The sequence below is a fragment of the Erinaceus europaeus genome, chromosome 3 (assembly GCF_950295315.1).
Source record: "Erinaceus europaeus chromosome 3, mEriEur2.1, whole genome shotgun sequence".
Classification (NCBI taxonomy): Eukaryota; Metazoa; Chordata; class Mammalia; order Eulipotyphla; family Erinaceidae; genus Erinaceus; species Erinaceus europaeus.
In genome coordinates this window covers 52,500,047-52,517,046 of record NC_080164.1, presented here as the reverse complement: position 1 = coordinate 52,517,046, position 17,000 = coordinate 52,500,047, and the positions used below count along the sequence as shown (strand labels likewise).

General features: G+C 39.8%; 1 protein-coding gene and 1 long non-coding RNA gene across 4 annotated transcripts in view; one reads left to right on the top strand and one right to left on the bottom strand.

Annotated features, from left to right (window-relative positions):
* The window catches only part of LOC132537663 (uncharacterized), a 458,600-nt gene that overhangs the window by 338,988 nt on the left and 102,612 nt on the right, over window positions 1–17,000 (bottom strand). The gene's annotated exons all lie outside the window — the stretch shown is intronic.
* The window catches only part of AFTPH (aftiphilin), a 67,446-nt gene continuing 63,351 nt past the window's right edge, over window positions 12,906–17,000 (top strand). The window contains exon 1 of one of the 3 annotated variants that reach the window (XR_009548940.1): window positions 12,906–13,585. The gene's annotated coding sequence lies outside the window, so the exon portion shown is untranslated. The remainder of the gene's footprint in view (window positions 13,586–17,000) is intronic. The other 2 variants (XM_007539612.3, XM_007539614.3) reach the window with 2 other exon arrangements.

The window sequence follows — 17,000 nt, the reverse complement described above, 5'->3', positions numbered from 1 at the left end:
TGTTTATCGTTGTTGTTGTTATTGCTTTTATTGTTGTGGGATAGGACAGAAAGAAATGGAGAGAGGAGGGTGTTGGGGAATTATGCAGATGCAGTCTTTGCCCTCAGGTTTTGCCACTTCCCTCAATATTCTCAAGTGCCTCTCCCAACCAATCCTGTCCAGACAAGTCACTCCTGGGTGTTGACCTATAAAGCTCTCCTACTTTCTGTCCCTCTCCCTCTCCCTCTCCCTCTCCCTCTCCCTCTCCCTCTCCCTCTCCCTCTCCCTCTCCCTCTCCCTCTCCCTCTCCCTCTCCCTCTCCCTCTCCCTCTCCCTCTCCCTCTCCCTCTCCCTCTCCCTCTCCCTCTCCCTCTCCCTCTCCCTTCCTCCCCTCCCTCTCTCCCTGGTTTTTTACCTGGGGGACAGGAGGGTGGTGCGTAGCATGGACGGCCACTTTTGGCTAGCTCCACTTGGCCCGAACCACTGCACTCTGACCCAACAATAAAGGATTGTGTTCCCTCTCCGCTCCAGATTTTCTTTCCCTCTCTCTGCTGCATCCCGCTGCCCGCAAAGCAACAGGACAGGAAGACAGAGAAGGAGAGAGAAAGACACCTGCAGACCTGCTTCACCACCTGTGAAGCGAAACCCCTGCGGGGGGGGGGGGGGGGGGCTGGAATCAGGATCCTTACTCAGGCCCTTGTATTTCTCACTGTGTATGCTTAACCCGCTACACCACACGGCTCCCCAAAACTTTGTTTTTTAAGACAAAAATAAACATATTTATTCTACTCTTCTTATCATTCTATGGGGGGGTAATAGTTTATAATACAGTTGTTTGAACATGGGTACAATTTCTTATCTCCCTGTAATGGATGTCTGTAGGACACTCCAACCCACAGCTTAGGTCAGGACACCAATGAACTTTCTACACTCTCTCTTCCGTAGAGTCCTTTCCTTCGGTGTGATTCAAAACTTTATTTATAGCATTTAATCTAGATCCCATATAGATGCATGAAGTAAACTCCATTTTTAACTGTAAAATATGAAATCTGACATAGAAATTGCATAAAACATGAAAAATCTTTTTTATTTTTAAGTTTTTGTTTGTTTCTTGAAAAATACACTCTGCTTTTATATTTTTCCACCACTCCCAGCACGAAAGGTCTGTGTTCCCATTCTCATCCTTATAGATAACTACTGTAGTCCTTTTCATGTTCTTAATACTAGATTTAAAATTTCTGGAAGGATTAGTTAATAAAGTAGTCAATGTTATAAGTGGTTAAATAGTAAGTTAAGAGCTAAGAGAAAATAAATGGAGGCCTGGGAAATTATAAAATGGGTAGAGCATTATATTTGCATGCATGAGGTCCCAAATTAGATCTCTGGCATCACACATGCCAGAGTAATGCTCATATCCTAATAAATTTTTTTAAAAAAAGCTTTTAAAAATAAAAGAAAATTCCAGGTGGTGGTACACTTGGTTGAGTGCACACTTTACTATGTTTAAGTACACAAGTTCAAATCCCCTGTTCCTATCTGCTGTGGGGGAAGCTTCACAATGTCCAGGGAGAAGCTGCAGGTGTCTTTCTCTCTCCTTCTTTGCTTCCCCCATGCCTCTCAATTTCTTTCTTTACTATCAAATAAAATAAAGAAAAAATAACACTCTACTAAAAACAAAATAAAGAAGATAAAAATAAATACCTCCTTATCTTAGAACTTGTAGATTTTTAATACACTGCACCATTATTTTTGAAACTATAAATGACAAGACTGCTAATGCCCCAAGGTTAGGGTTTCTTTTTTTAAAAAAAAATATTGTTATATTTATTTATTTATTTTCCCTATTGTTGCCCTTGTGCTTTTTATTGTTGTAGTTATTATTATTGTTGTTATTGCTGTCATCGTTGCTAGATAGGACAGAGAGAAATAGAGAGAGGAGGGGAAGACAGAGAGAGGGAGAGAAAGATAGACACCTGCAGACCTGCTTCACCGCCAGTGAATCCACTTCCCTGCAGGTGGGAAGCTGGGGCTCCAACCGATATTGTTATGCAATAACTTGCACTCCCAAGGTTAGGGATCTTGAGGCAGACAAAGAACCCTACTTTATTAGGTTCTCTTTTATTGTTTTTTCTTTTTGCAAAGTATTTTCACTCACCTTTAACTGCATGTTCTCCACAGATGAGAATATGTTTGCCACAATAAGATTAAAAGACCTACAGGGGTCACCTAGCATCACTTTATTTCTAAAATGATTTTTCTTTTACAATTCTTCCTCTCAAAGCTTTAAGTAGTCTACAGAGAAATACTAAATGAATTTCTTAAAACTACACTTTCAACATTTTTTACATCAAAGAGAATAAAAGTGATTATTGGGATAACAGTGAAAATTTCTCCAGCGGTTCATAAAGAAATAATAGCTACTAGTTTAAGAAGGAATTTGTTACATTTATGGGTATCAGTAATATTCTGAGAATTAATGGCAGTATTTGATAAAAGCTACTTTCTAAAATTTGCTTTATTTTTTATTGTTAGTAGAAACTTATCAATGTTTTATTATGACAAGAATGTAAATGGTAAAGAAAAGCCACCACTTTAAAATTGTGCCAATTTATGTCTAGGCCTGTTATGAATATACTAAATTTCAGTACCATCAATTTCACTCATTCAATTACTCATTCATCCAACAAATGTTAAATGAACACTATACTAAGCACTAGGGATGCAGAGATTTTTTTTTCCTTTAAAGTTACAATTTAATGGGGTAGACTGTGTAGTAAATTGGAAATTACAGTGGATATGATGCAAGAATTATTATAGACCCACACGGAGCACTGCAGGGGCTTAGAAGAGGAACAGAACTGGGGAGTGCAAATAATAGAGAGAAGATGTCAGTGAAGATTTACACAAAGACTAGTTCTTAAACTTGAGTTTTGTCTTGAGAAAAAAATTGAGACAGTGACTTCAAGAGGAGCATTTGTCAGAGTCCTTAATCACAAGTAACAAAAATCAACATTGGCTAATTCCATAAGAAATTATTTTTTAAAAAATGTCATGTAGCCCATAGAAATGACTATACAACTCAAGAGCCAGAGTCAGAATCCATATAGCCAGAAATTTCTCCACAAATTAGCCAGAGATCTGGTTCAGTGAAGATGCTGCTGAAATTGGTGCTGTTATTACCACTGACTATGGACATTGAATAGCTACCAGTTCTTCCTACCTCAAAAATGCAATCTTACTGCACTGTCAAAAGAGAGAAAAGAAGGAAGGAAGAAAGGGAGGGAGGGAGGGAGGAAGGAAGGAAGGAAGGAAGGAAGGAAGGAAGGAAGGAAGGAAGGAAGGAAAGAAGAGAGGGAGGGAGGAAGGATGGAAGAAAGGAAGGTCAGAGAGATGGCATAGTGGATTCAAGCATTGGACTCTAAAGCAGGAGGTCACAAGTTTGACTCTTGACAGCACATGTACCACAGTGATGTCTGTGGTTCTTTCTCTCTCTCCTCCTATCTTTCATATAAATAAATGAATAAATAAAAAAATAATAAAATATTTTTTAAAAAAAAGAAAGGAAGGAAGGAAGGAAAAACTATAACTCTTGATTCTGTTGTTAACTCATAACTCAACTTGGAGAATGGGGTTGTAAGGTCACAAGCAACTCATAGGAGCAAAGGAAGCTAATAAAGTAAGTATCTAGCTGCTTTTGTTTCTCATTATTGGATAACCAATTACCCCCAAGTCTAGCAGCTTAAAATAAATAAGTGAATAAAAAAATTATTGTATCTCAAGATTCTATATTGACTGGACTCACCTGAGCACTCTTCTGCCTAGAGTGATATATATGTATATAGTCTTAAATCTGAAGATTCATCAGCATGGAATGTCCAAATGTCTCACTCACATGGCTGACTACTGGTTGGGAGCTCAGCTGAGCAAGTCACTTCTTCATAAGACTCTTCACTCGCTTCATTCGTGGTAAAGCAGGTCTGCAGGTATCTATCTTTCTCTCCCCTTCTCTGTCTTCCCCTCTTCTCTCCATTTCTCTCTGTCCTATCCAACAAGGACAACATCAATAACTACAACAATAAAAAAATTTTTTAAAAAAAAAAAGACGTGTCACATAGATTAGGCTTCCCAGAGCATAGAGTTCTCAAGGAAGCTGTGTATTTTGTGTGGTGTCTATTTTCCAAAACGGAACATTCCAAACAAAAAACCAGAAACTTCAGATCTCTCAGTTCTCAGTCTGAAAGATTTCACAGCTCCACTTCCACCCAAACCAATCCATAGTCTAGTATATACTTGAAATGGAAAATGAGCTTCATTTCAAAATGCAAATAATGGCAAAAAAAACTTTTCAGCTGTCTTTAATTCTCCACATTAGCACTTTCAGCCTTTATACTAGGAGGAAGAGTGCCTCCCACTTAGATTCATATGTTGAAGATGCTTTCAAACATAGGAATGAAATTTAGATGATTAGGTCTCTAAAATGAAGCAAGACAAAAAATGCATATTTAAGAGGCAAAAAAAAAGGGCATTCCACGCACAGAGAACAGTACTGAAAAATCACACATACAGCTTTAGCTGATACTGCCACTTAAATAGTACACTACCCATGAGAATGTAATTCCTGTTGTTCTCTCCCTAACACTGCATTAGAACTACTCCTTGTTAAGTGGAGTTGTAATTCTACTTTATTTGTGCATATTAGAGGTTTTAAATCAATTACAATTGATTTGGAAGTTGCAGTCCTTGCTTGTTTTCTCCCTTCTACATCTTGAAAACCCTTTATAAGATCACTGTTTACAAGATCTGCTCTAGAATCAGAAATGTGTGTTTGACAATGAGTGCCTAGGGAAAGCGATAATTTGGAAATAAATGCAAGAGAAATTCAGATGTCATCTGTATAGCCAGATACTTTAAAATTGTCTTTTCCTTAACTTTCTTTCTTTAACTTGAGCTGAGATCTGATCACAAATTCCCTTCTCTGAGAGGCATGCCCCTGTACAGATCTCTCCTGCCTTGTTCTGAAAGAAATTTTATTCTGATTTCCTAATAGGGATAGCATTGCAACTAGTTTTGTTTTTATTTTATTTTATTTTATTTTATTTGCGATAGAGACAGAGAGAAATTGATAGGCAAGGGAGAGAGAGACTGACTTACAGCACTGCTTTACCACTTGAGGTGCTTCACTGAAACAGATATGTAACAGAGCCTTGAACCTGGGTTCTTGTGTGCTATAATGTATGTGCTCTACCAGATGTGCCACCACTTGGCCCTCTACTTTTTTTAAGTAGAAAGAACAACACAATAAACATCATGATATACATAATCTGGATTCCATAATTATTAGCATTTAATTATATTTCCTTTGTATGTATATGATGTTTTCTTCTGAACCATTCTAAAGTAAGTCACATACATCATGACATCTCACTACTCTCCAGAAAGAATGGCATTCTCATACACATCCATAATTTCATTATTACATATAAAATATTAACAGTTCCTCAAGAACATTTAATGCCAGTCCACACTCAGATACTCTCAATTATACACTCTTAATCTCTTCAAAAGCTGATTAATTAAAAATGGATCCTATCAAGAACTCAGCTTTACGTGTGATTGCTATTTTTTTTTTAGTCTCATTTAATCTGGAATATTCCTTTTGGGAGAGGGGGTGTAGCTCAGTAGCAGACAGAGCATATGTCTCACATGTGTTAAGCCCTTGATTTCACTCCCAACATCATTAAATACACACACACACACAGACACACACTCTCCCTTTTTTTATGAGGCTGTTTTTTATTTGTCTTGTCAAACAGCCCTTGTACTGGATTGGTATGATTCTTTTTTTTAAAAAAAAATTTATTTATTTATTTATCCCCTCTTGTTGCCCTTGTTGTTTTATTGTGGTGGTTATTATTGTTGTTATTGATGTAGTTGTTGTTGGATAGGACAGAGAGAAATGGAGAGAGGAGGGGACGACAGAGAAGGGGGAGAGAAAGATAGACACCTGCAGACCAGGTTCACCGCCTGTGAAGCAACTCCCATGCAGGTGGGGAACGGGGGCTGGAACGGGGATCCTTGACGCAGGTCCTTGAGCTTTGCGCCACCTGCACTTAACCCACTGCACCACCGCCCGACTCCCTGGTATGATTCTTTACAGTTCTGCTTAGCCTGTTTCTCTGGTATTTCCTGTAAACCAGAATGTACATTTAAATGTTTACTTATTTCATTAAATATATTTTGCAAGAATACTTGTACTTTTGTGATCTGCATATTTCATCTGTACACTTCATATTACATCACATTAGGAAAAGACATATTGTGTCAAATTGTCTTAGTGTTTCAGCTGAGAAATGGAGGGGACAAAAAGAATTTAAACCAGATTGGATGATGCAAAATAGTCTGTGGATCACATAGAGACTAAAGATGTGGAGAGAAACAGTAGCTAGGTCCTGAGATACTATCAGTGTCTGAGAAACAGTAGCTAGATCCTGAGATACTGTCAGTGTCTGAGCCCTGAACTTTGGGCTAATTAATATATGACTTCTTAGTAAAAGGAGGCAAAGACTTGAGCTGAGGGCTGATCACAAATTCCCAGAGGAATGCCCCTGTATAGGTCTCTCCTGCCTTTTTCTGAGAGAAATTTTAACCCATTTTCCTTATGGGGACAACATTGCACCAGCATTTACTTAATAGACTTCACAGAGATAGAAGAATTTAGCATCTGGTGCATTTAACATAAGTCAGATGATCAAAATTATTGTCTGTTGTCAGTTCTACCACACCAGTACACCACCAAAAAAAATGACAGTAAGACATTCCACATTGAGTATGTCTGGAAATTCAGTGTGGTAGCACATCTATAGGAATAAATTTAGGTTTTGGGAAACAACAACTAAACCTTGAGGAATGCATGACCCCCGCAAGCAAAAATGGCTAAGGTAATACATTGTCAACCACAACTTTAGAGTAGGCTGGAGCCGAATTTATCAACTTTAGCACTACTGGAATTTTATGTTGGTTAATTCTTTGCTATGGAAGCCATACTCCTCCACATTGTAGGATGCTCAATAGCAGTCTCTGAAGCTAATGAAGTAGCTCCATTGGATAGTGTGCAACAACTCATGGACACAACTCAGATTGGAACCTGACCCCGCCTCCCCCCACCACCACTTCATTAAAGGAAGTTTTGGTGCTGTTTGTTTTCTCTCTCTCTCTCTCTCTCTCTCTCCCTCTCTGTATGTATCTCTCTCTGCCCCTATCTCTCTAGCTAGCTACATTCTAAATAAACAAGTACCAATCGCTGTAGTCTACCAACCAGATGCCACACTATTTTTGCCATCCAAAGTTTCTATAGACATAGCCAAATGTCTGGAGAGAGAAAATTGCTTCTGGCTGAAGCAATTTTTTCCCTTTTGGGAAAAGGGTTGGTTGGGTGGCAGTCGAGTTACCACTAAGAGACTAACACCAACCTCTATCTCAAACTCTTTTACGTTTATTCATCTTGATGCTCTGCTATGTAGGGGTACTGCCTTAATGAGAAAAATTCTCAGCAAGGTTCTGTATTGTCACTAATGTTCAGATCTGGGTCCATGGGACTTGATTTAAACCTGCCAGTTTTTCTTACAGCAAGGAGCAACCACCTAAACCCACTATTCAGGGTTTTCTTGTAAGCACCTGACTTCAATGCAGCTGAGATACTGTCTGTGGCCTGACAAAAAATATAAAGAAGGGATAGCCACAAAGGTCACAGGAAGCTAACATCAGACTTGAGATAACATTGAACATGTTTTTGTTTTTTTTTTTTTTAATGAGGGGAAAAGATTGTGGACCTCCTAAGAAGTAATAATGAAAGATTACCCTTAAATTCTTTTTTTTTTTTAATTACCATCAGGGTATTTCTGGGAATCAGAGTTGGCACTATAAATCCGATACTTCCAGAAGCCATTTTTCCACTACTTAGAACAGAGAGAAACTGAGAGGGGAGGAGAAGATAGCAAGAGAGAGAGGAAGGCAGGCAACTGCAGGCCTGCTTTACCACTTGTGAAGCTTCCTCCCTGCAGGTGGGGAGCGGGGTCTCAAACCTGATTCCTTGCACACAGAACCATGTTCGCAAAACTAAGCATGCTACTGCTTGGACCCTATCCTTAAATACTTTCAGTAATGTATAAAAAGTTAAGAGTTACTTCAGGAATTGTATCATGAGAATGACACTTGGACAAAATATACCTCAATGAAACAGTAAAGAATTGAGAGATGCTTGTCAAACTCACAAGTAAGAAAGAACCAGTATTGTAGGAAGCCATGACTTGATGCCCTAGAGCAGGAGAGGACTAGAGAAATTCCCTTCCGGTAGAATCCTTAGTGTACACTAAGGCAAACACATGTCTTAAGTGAAGTATTTTCCAACTAGATAGCAAACCTTCCTCTTCTCTGAACTCTGCTTCATTGTCAGCTGCAAGCAGTTCCAGATATTTTTGCTCTCCATTTTATAGTATCAAAAGTTTCAAGGTGACACTTGTCTCAAGTATATTGGTTTTGTCTAACCAACTGAATTTTAAAGGGACCTATGAAATAGTCCACTTGGATAATGCTCTGGTTTGTTGTGTGTCTGACACAGGTCTGAACCTGGTCATCACTACTTTGAAGAATGCTTTGATGCTGTAGTCTCTTTTACTCTTTTTCTCTAAAATGATAATAATCCATTTTATGGGCAAGAACCAAGGCTTGCTCTTTTTACTCTCCCTCAGTAAAATGCTGAGTGTTTGAAAGTGTTCAATAAATTGTTAATTAATTCTAAAAGATAGTTTTTGAAAAAGAGTCCACAGTAGGATAACTATAAAAACTATTGAAGAAACATGATAACTAAGTTTTAGAAGAGCAAGTAACAATGAAATATTTTGGAAAAAAATTGGAAATCTTCAGCAAATCTCCCTTTCTGTCTCTCTCCCTTTTAGTCTTCCTTTCCTTCTTTTCTTCTCCTTTCCTTTCTAGAGACAAGGAGGCAGAGTGATCACAGCACCAAAGCTTCCTTCAATCCAGCGGGTGTCAGAACCTGAGTCTCATGCATGGAAAAGCAGTACACTATCCAAATGAGTTATTTTACCTACCCATATTCTTTATTTTATCCTTTCTTGTTTCCTTCCTTCCTTCCTTCCTTCCTTCCTTCTTTCCTTCCTTCTTTCCTTCCTTCCTTCCTTCCTTTCTTCCTTCCTTCCTTCCTTCCTTCCTTCATTTTACTTCAGCAAATCTTATGGCCACAGCCAGCGGAGTACATTGAATACAAACTTATTTCATTTATTGTGTGCTTAGTGGAAAAGTACAACAGACAATAAGTCATATGCATTAAAAATGAAAGTTGCGGAAGTCGGGTGGTAGCACAACAGGTTAAGCGCAGGTGGCGCTAAGCACAAGGACAAGTGAAAGGATCCCAGTCTGATTTCCCAGCTCCCCACCTGCAGGGGAGTCGCTTCACAGGCAGAAGCTGGTCCACAGGTGTCTTTCTCTCCCTCTCTCTGTCTTCCCCTCCTCTCTCCATTTCTCTCTGTCCTATCCAATAACGACAACAATAAAACAAGGGCAACAAAAGGGAATAAATAAATATATTTTTTAAAAAATGAAAGTTACTTGAAGAATGTGAATCGGGTCCCTAGTTCTCTACAAACCAACAGGACAAGTAAGGTATTATTTTCATTTAACCTTTTAGGACATTATTAATCTGACTGTAAAAATAGAGGAGGGGGAGACTGTCTTGGTGTTAGATAATCTCTAAAGTTGTTGAAAGGTTTTTAGCAAATTTTTAAATGTTTCAAATCTTATATACACAGTGTTTCAGAACATAATGAATGCTTATTCCATTTATTGACCTTTCTCATTGTGAGAAGGAGAAAATACCTTTAAAAATAATTCAGAGGACCGAGTGGTAGTGCATCTGGTAAAATGTGTATGTTACAATGCACAAGGACCCTGGTTGAAGACACTGGTCCCCACTTCCCACTTGCAGGGAGAAAACTTCATGAGTAAAATAGTGCTGGATGTGTCTCTCTCTCCCTCTCAATTTTTCCCAGTCTCTATCCAAAATAAAAAATTCAAAAAAAAAAAAGAGATACTTAAATGATACGATGGGGAAAACGGGTTTTGTTTTTTCTTTTCTTTTTTTTTAATTTATTTTTTATTTAAGAAAGGATAAATTAACAAAACCATAGGTTAGAAGGGGTACAGCTCCACACAATTCCCACCACCCACTCTCCATATCCCATCCTCTCCCCTGATAGCTTTCCCATTCTCTATCCCTCTGGGAGCATGGACCCAGGGTCGTTGTGGGTTGCAGAAGGTCTGGCTTTTATTTTTTCCATGAGAAAACTAAGACCTGCAATACTACTGTTGCTCTATTAAGTGGGAAAAACAAAAGATATAAAGGGACTATGAATCAGGAGACTATAGTTCTAGTGTTAATTCCATATTCAACTTCACAGTCTTGTGTAAGTCTCTAAATCTGTGACTACATCTTCTATAAAACTAACTCTAAGGGGTCAGAATAATGTATTTAAAAGTGCTTTGAATAGCTGTGCAAATCTAAGGAAGCTATTAACGTAATTTATAAAGAACAATATCTAAGATTCTATTTAAAATTCATTTTAGGTTTTAAGCTGTTTGTTTCTGGAAAAGTAACTTTAACAATATAAACCATGAACACAACATTGCAGAGAATTACATAATATTCACACACGTATCTTCTATAAGAGTTAAATGTAAATGGTATGATCAAAACTTTAAGTTACTGGCTGAGAGATAGTTCACATGGCAGAGCATATGCTTTCCTGTGTATAAGGCCCTGGGTTCAAATCCCAGCATTGTATGGGAGCATCACTGGGGCCAGGCATGGAAAGTGGAGCGGTACTGTGGTGTCTTTCCTCTTTTTGTCTCTTGCTCAAAAATAAGTAAATATTGATTAATAACATAAAAAATCTCAGACTATATCCCTTAAATGTACTTTTTCTGTCTTGGGAGGTTGTACAGTGAATATGTGAACATTTTGTTAAAATTAAACCTCAATAGGCCTGGAAAAAAGAAAAATGTAAGTAATTTGTTGTTATACCTGATTAATATTTTTAAAAGGATATGAATGCAATAAGATAAAGTCCTTTTTAGTGCTTTAGCATTTTCTGATCTATGCCATACCAACTCATAATGAATTTAGAATGTATCATTGTGTTCATATCTTTAAATTTCATTATAAAGTTATAGTCATAATTTTACATTGGCTTATTTTTAAAATCACATGTTTTACTTATTCTGAAAGTTTGCTCACTTTTCATTATTTTTACAATCTAACTGTATAACTACAACTCTAGTTTATTTAAGTGCTGTGTGATTATCTATGAATATATCGTTATTCATCCACTAAAAAGCACTTAAGTCCAAGTATTTACTGGGTTACAAAGTAAAATCAGAGGAAAATGTTTAGATATGGAAAGGGCAGGATCTACTTAAGGATTTTTTTCATATATTCTTCTTTTTTCCATTATTTTTAATTTTTTATTATACTTTATTTTCCCTTTTGTTGCTTTTATTGTTGCTGTTGTTATTGATGCTGTTGTTGTTGGGATAGGACAGAGAGAAATGGAGAGAGGAGGGAAAGACAGAGAGGGGGAGAGAAAGACAGACACCTGCAGACCTGCTTCACCGCCTGTGAAAAGACGCCCCTGCAGGTGGGAAGCCGGGGGCTCGAACCGGGATCCTTCTGCTGGTCCTTGCGCTTTGCGCCACGTGCGCTTAACCGCTGCGCTACCGCTGGACTCCCTTTTTCATATATTCTTATTTCAGTATTTCTCTTTAGCAGAGTATGTACTCGTCTAAAATAAAATTCATTTCCAGTTTTCGGCAGGCACACTTAATGTTGCTTTCCTTCCTTCACAATCAAGATTTACAACGACATATGTATGTTCAAGTTTGCATGCTAATTAAACCAGCAGGGGGCGAAATACAATAAGAATATATTTGACAAGTCGTACATGTTTCTTGTTCTACTGACTGAGCAATAACAACAAAAGAAAAAACCGTAGCACCACAAAGCAATTGGTACTCCAACTTAAAGTGATGCCGTCTCCATTCATTTTGCAGCGATTGGGTTTTAAAGAGACAAAAGCGGGTCTGTTTAAATGTTCCAATTTGTCTAGAACATTGCAGAGGCGGGATAAAGCGTGATGAAGTGCTTTTGTTCTTATCTTTCTCGGTCTGTATAATTCCTTCATTCAAAGGGGTGGACACTTCCCTAGCTGAGAGAATGTCTTCTATTCTATTTTCATTGCATAGCTGCTGAGCTTTGCTGTTTTGGAACTATTTTAAATTATTCAAATTACCGATGCAGGATGGGGAAATGAGAACTGAATTGAAAGAGCACCAAACAGGGCTTATCATTTGTAGCGTAAAACCTCTGGATTTACCATCCCAGACAACAATCATCCTTCTATCCTCGTCTTGATTTTACTGTCGCCTCACGATTTTAATTGCGGTTGGTATTATAGAAGATAATCATACTAAAGGAGGAAGAAAGGCTGTAAAAACAAACAAACAAACAAACAAACGGAGTCAACTGCCCAGAACTGATGATAGAAATAGATATTGCGAAAAGCAGAAAAAAAAAAAGTTTCGTTAGTTTTATCGACTATTCCCCCACAAGATCCACGACAAGCGACTATTGTCTCTAATCGTTAACAAAATCCCCAATTATTTTGTTGTTGTTGTTGCTGGTCTTAAAGACGACTTGTTAGTTCGGCAGCTGCTCTTTTTCTTTCTTCCAATCTTAAATCTGATTTATAGCAACCTCTTTGCTGTTCGTTAAATACCAGCTTCCTCTTCTGCCAGCTTAAATTTAAAAAAAAGAGCAAGAGAACCAGGATCTATGGAAAAGTCTTTATTGGGGCGAAAAGGACAAGCGGATCAGTACTGTCTAGTAGATTTTTAGTGAAGGAGATAAAGTTCTGTATTTCTAAACCTTTGCAGTTTTACTTGGAGAGCAAAAGTCTTAGTTTGCCGCTCAGCTGAACGACAACGCTAACACCTGTCCCTGGCCGGGGTGCAAGCCTAGCCGGAGGCGGAGAGTCTGAGGACGTCTCCCTCTATCCCTCCCCCAAAAGAAAAGGGCAACTTGCCCTTACTTAAAATGGCGACCGGTACTCCGGGGGACAGCGCCTGCGCAGGGGTAGCATTCTGTGACACGAATTCCCCTGAAGTGTCCTCCCCCCAGCCTCCAGCACCCACCAGCGCCCGGCCCCGACCTAGCCACCTGCGCCCGGAAGTGACGTTCAGCGGCAGCGGTTCTCCCGCTGCATGATGGGAGAGTGTGTGGAGTGGGCGGGGGGTCTCCGCGGAGGAGGAGGTGGAGGCGGCGGCGACGGAAGAGGGCGGAGGGTAGTGGCATGGGGGTCCCGCGGCAGTGCTGAAACTCCGGGTGGGCGTCCATGGCGCTGTTTCGCTGACAGGGCTGTGACCAGCCTGCTTTCCCCTCTGACCAGCTCCGCGTCGAAATAACCGGTCCTTCCCCGGGGAGCCAGTTCCTCCCCGGGCCCCTGAGCCATGCCCATCGCGGCCGCCCCGGACGAGCCAGGTAAGCGCCGCCGCTCTGCCGCCAGCTCCGAGCTGCAGGAGGAGGCTGAGGGCACCCGGTCCGGACCGGCCCGGCGGCTGGGCTTTCGCCGGCCGGGAGTGTCTGCCTGCCGGGGAGCCGGCGACTGCGGGGACAGAGCTGGCTGAGCGGGCCTGCGGGCTCGGGCTTGGGCTCTGCCCTCTTCCGCGACGGGAGTGGGGACGCTGGCGGCACCTGGGGCGCTCGGCCCCTCGGAGCCCGAGGTGCGAACCGGCCCTTGCGGCCCCGGTCGCTCGCAGCCCGGCTTCTGACCTGCCCGCCGCTCCCTCCCGGGAGCTGCTGAGAAGTTTGGGGCTTTGCTGGGGCTTTGCTCGGCTTCCTCTTTCTCCCTCCACCTCCCCCTCCCTCGTGACAGGTGTAAACACCGCCCGATGCGCCCAGGCCCGAGCTCGGCGGCGACGGGCGACGGGCGCGGGCTACTTCCTGGGGTCTCAGAAGCCGGCGGGGAGGAGACGACCCCCCAGCTCACGCACCCCTTCGAGAGAGGACCTGCCCTGCTCTCTTGGCACTCCTCGACAATAGAGTCTCCCTCTGCTTTCTAGGTTGCGATTGAAAAGTTGGACCATGATTTCTCTGATCGCCCTGTTTGTCAGGTGCTCCGTGCACCTCGGACTCAGAGCAGTGTGGAGTGAGTTGCGTGGTAGGATCGTTTCCCCAGTGGGAAAGAAGTGAGAGCGGCTAAGTTTTTGTCTTGGTTAATACACGCTATGCATTGATTTGCCAGCCAAACTTATATTTTGGTTCAAGAAGGACTCATTCAGAAGCGTAAATATTTTTACCCGCCATGGGAGTGGGAATGAAACAAAAACAGCGATTCTTTTAAGTTTTCACTCTAGGGGAAGAAAAGTAGAACTTTACTCTGAGCTTTCCTTATCTTCCCCTCTGACTGGCTGGATTGCTCCAAAGTTTTTTGTTTGTTTGTCTTTTGTTTTTTAAGATTTTTGTTTTGATGGTAAGGACACAGTTTAGTCCTTCATATTGTGGTTTTCAGTTAACATTTAAGACAGAGATAGGTGCGTACGCTAAACCTCATGGGAAACATGCTTTCACAACTGTTGTTGTAATTTGCAGTTTATCTGCATTTTAGATGCTGTGCCGGTTCAGTGTTAGCTTTTGTAATAGTCATTTTTAGCTCTTTGCAGAAGTATGTGTTTAAACAAAGCGTGGTAGTCATGGTAGCACATGAAGATACTTCATATGGAATAAAAGACATCTGTGTAAAATAACCAACTCAGTAAATGACTCCTAATCAACAAAATCTAATTCCTGTTTTTGTATCAAGTATGCTACCAGATCTTCAAAGTCTCAAGTACATTTTTTAAATTTTTTCTTGATAGAAAATGACTGCAATTCACGTTAGTGCATAAGGCATTTAAATTTTGACTTTTATCTATTGAAGTAGGTATTATTATAAAAATAGTTCTATACCAAAGCAGGAGAATAGGGAAGTTTCCAGTGGAGGGATGGGACACTGAACTCTGGTGGTGGGAACTGTGTGGAATTCTACCCATGTTATCTTAGCAGTTTTGTTAATCATTAAATCGCTAATGAAAAATTTTTTTAAAAGCAGGGATAATTCATAATTACACTGATAAAGTTTGCTGAGTCCAGTTGTCTTTATGAAAAAAGCAAGGGAATCTTGTTATGTTTAATTTCTTCTACTTAGAGTTAAAAACTAGTTCATAAAAAGTAGTGGAATATGAGTATCAAATGTAAAGTGCTTCTAAAACAGTGGAAGAAAAAAAAATCTTTGAGTAACATTTCATTGTGGGAGTAACCCTTTTCTTGCAACACTATTCCCCAGAATTAATAAAAGGTAGCCATAAGTACTTAGATATTTTTATATAATCATAAATTATTTGAATATTTATATTCTAATTTAGCATTGCTTATAATTTATAAATTAAAAACATCTTATCCTCTGTACTTAGCACTTTCAAGTCTTTAAATAGCTTGATAAACCTTTTCAACCTTTTTATTTTTTTATTCCTACTTTTTATACATTTCTTTTTTAAATATCTGACATGACATGGATATGCGTTACTATGGTGAGTAATCATTTCTCAATATGCACACACTAGGTCTATAAACATAGGTCTGTATACATATATACAGTCAAGTTCTTTTGCAACTTTAAATGGTACTAACATTGTATATACAGTATTGTACTAACACATTTCCTGTGAGTGTAAATGATTTATTACTAACTTATTTAGTCCTCACAGCAATTCTTTGTGCTAGTAAGTAGTAGTATCTCCAATTTTCAGAATGGGAACTAAGGCACAGAGCTGTTGATAAGTTTCCATATGTAATTTTTTTTTTCACTCTTTAGTTTTTTTTTATTGTATTATTCTGGTTTTTTATTTTTTTTTTTTTTTTTTACTGTCATCAGGGTTATCATTGGGGCACGGTGACTGACTGCAGGACAAATCCATTGCTCCTGGCGGCCATTTTTTTTCCTCCCCCTTTGCCTCCCACCCTTTTATTTGATAAGACAGAAAAAAATTGAAAGGGAGGGGAGAGATAGAAAGCAGAGAGGTGTCTGCAGTACTTCTTTCATTGCTCATGAAGCTTCTTCTCTCCTGCAGGTGGGGAGCGTGGACTCAAACCTGGGTTCTTGCTCATGGTAATGTGTGCTAAACCAGGTGCACCACCACCCAGCCCTCTGTACTGTTAAGTTTTAAGTTATAGAAAACTGTATTGCAGTAAGGCAACAGACTCTGGGGAGGAAGGGGGTGGCTTTCAGGTCCTGGTAGTTTTGATGGAAAAGGACCTAAGCTGGAGTTTGAGTGTTTTGCAGACATATTAACATGGTAAAATGTGCCCCAACAACTGTAATTGCAAACCATTAACTTCCCAATAAAAAAAATAATAGGGTGGGGGTATAGCATAATGGTTCTTCTTCTTCTAGCATTTGCCCTTCTTCCGCAGCCAGTCAACAGCATCAGGTTGAGCCTGATGTCAAGTTTCGAGACCTCCTTTGAATCTGGAGAGGTGGCAGTCGTTGACTATGTGGGTCATAATGCATAATGGTTATGCAAAGAGACTTTCATGCCTGAGGCTCTCAAGTCCCAGGTTCAGTCTCCCACACCGCCATAAGCCAGAGCTGAGCAGTGCTCTGGTTAAAAGTAATAATAATAATAAAAATAAAATTTAAAAAATGTAAAAGTACACATTTTCTGGGAATTGTGGAATGTATAGGTCAGTATAGGACTATGTATGGGAATGATAAACACCAAGTTATAATAGTAAAAGTTTACCTTTAGAAAACTAGGAAGGGATAGAGGATCTCTGAAGGGCCGGCCCATGGGCTTTCATCCATAACTTTACAATCTTTAAAGTAAATCTAACCCAAAGTGTAAGGCCTTGGGCTAGA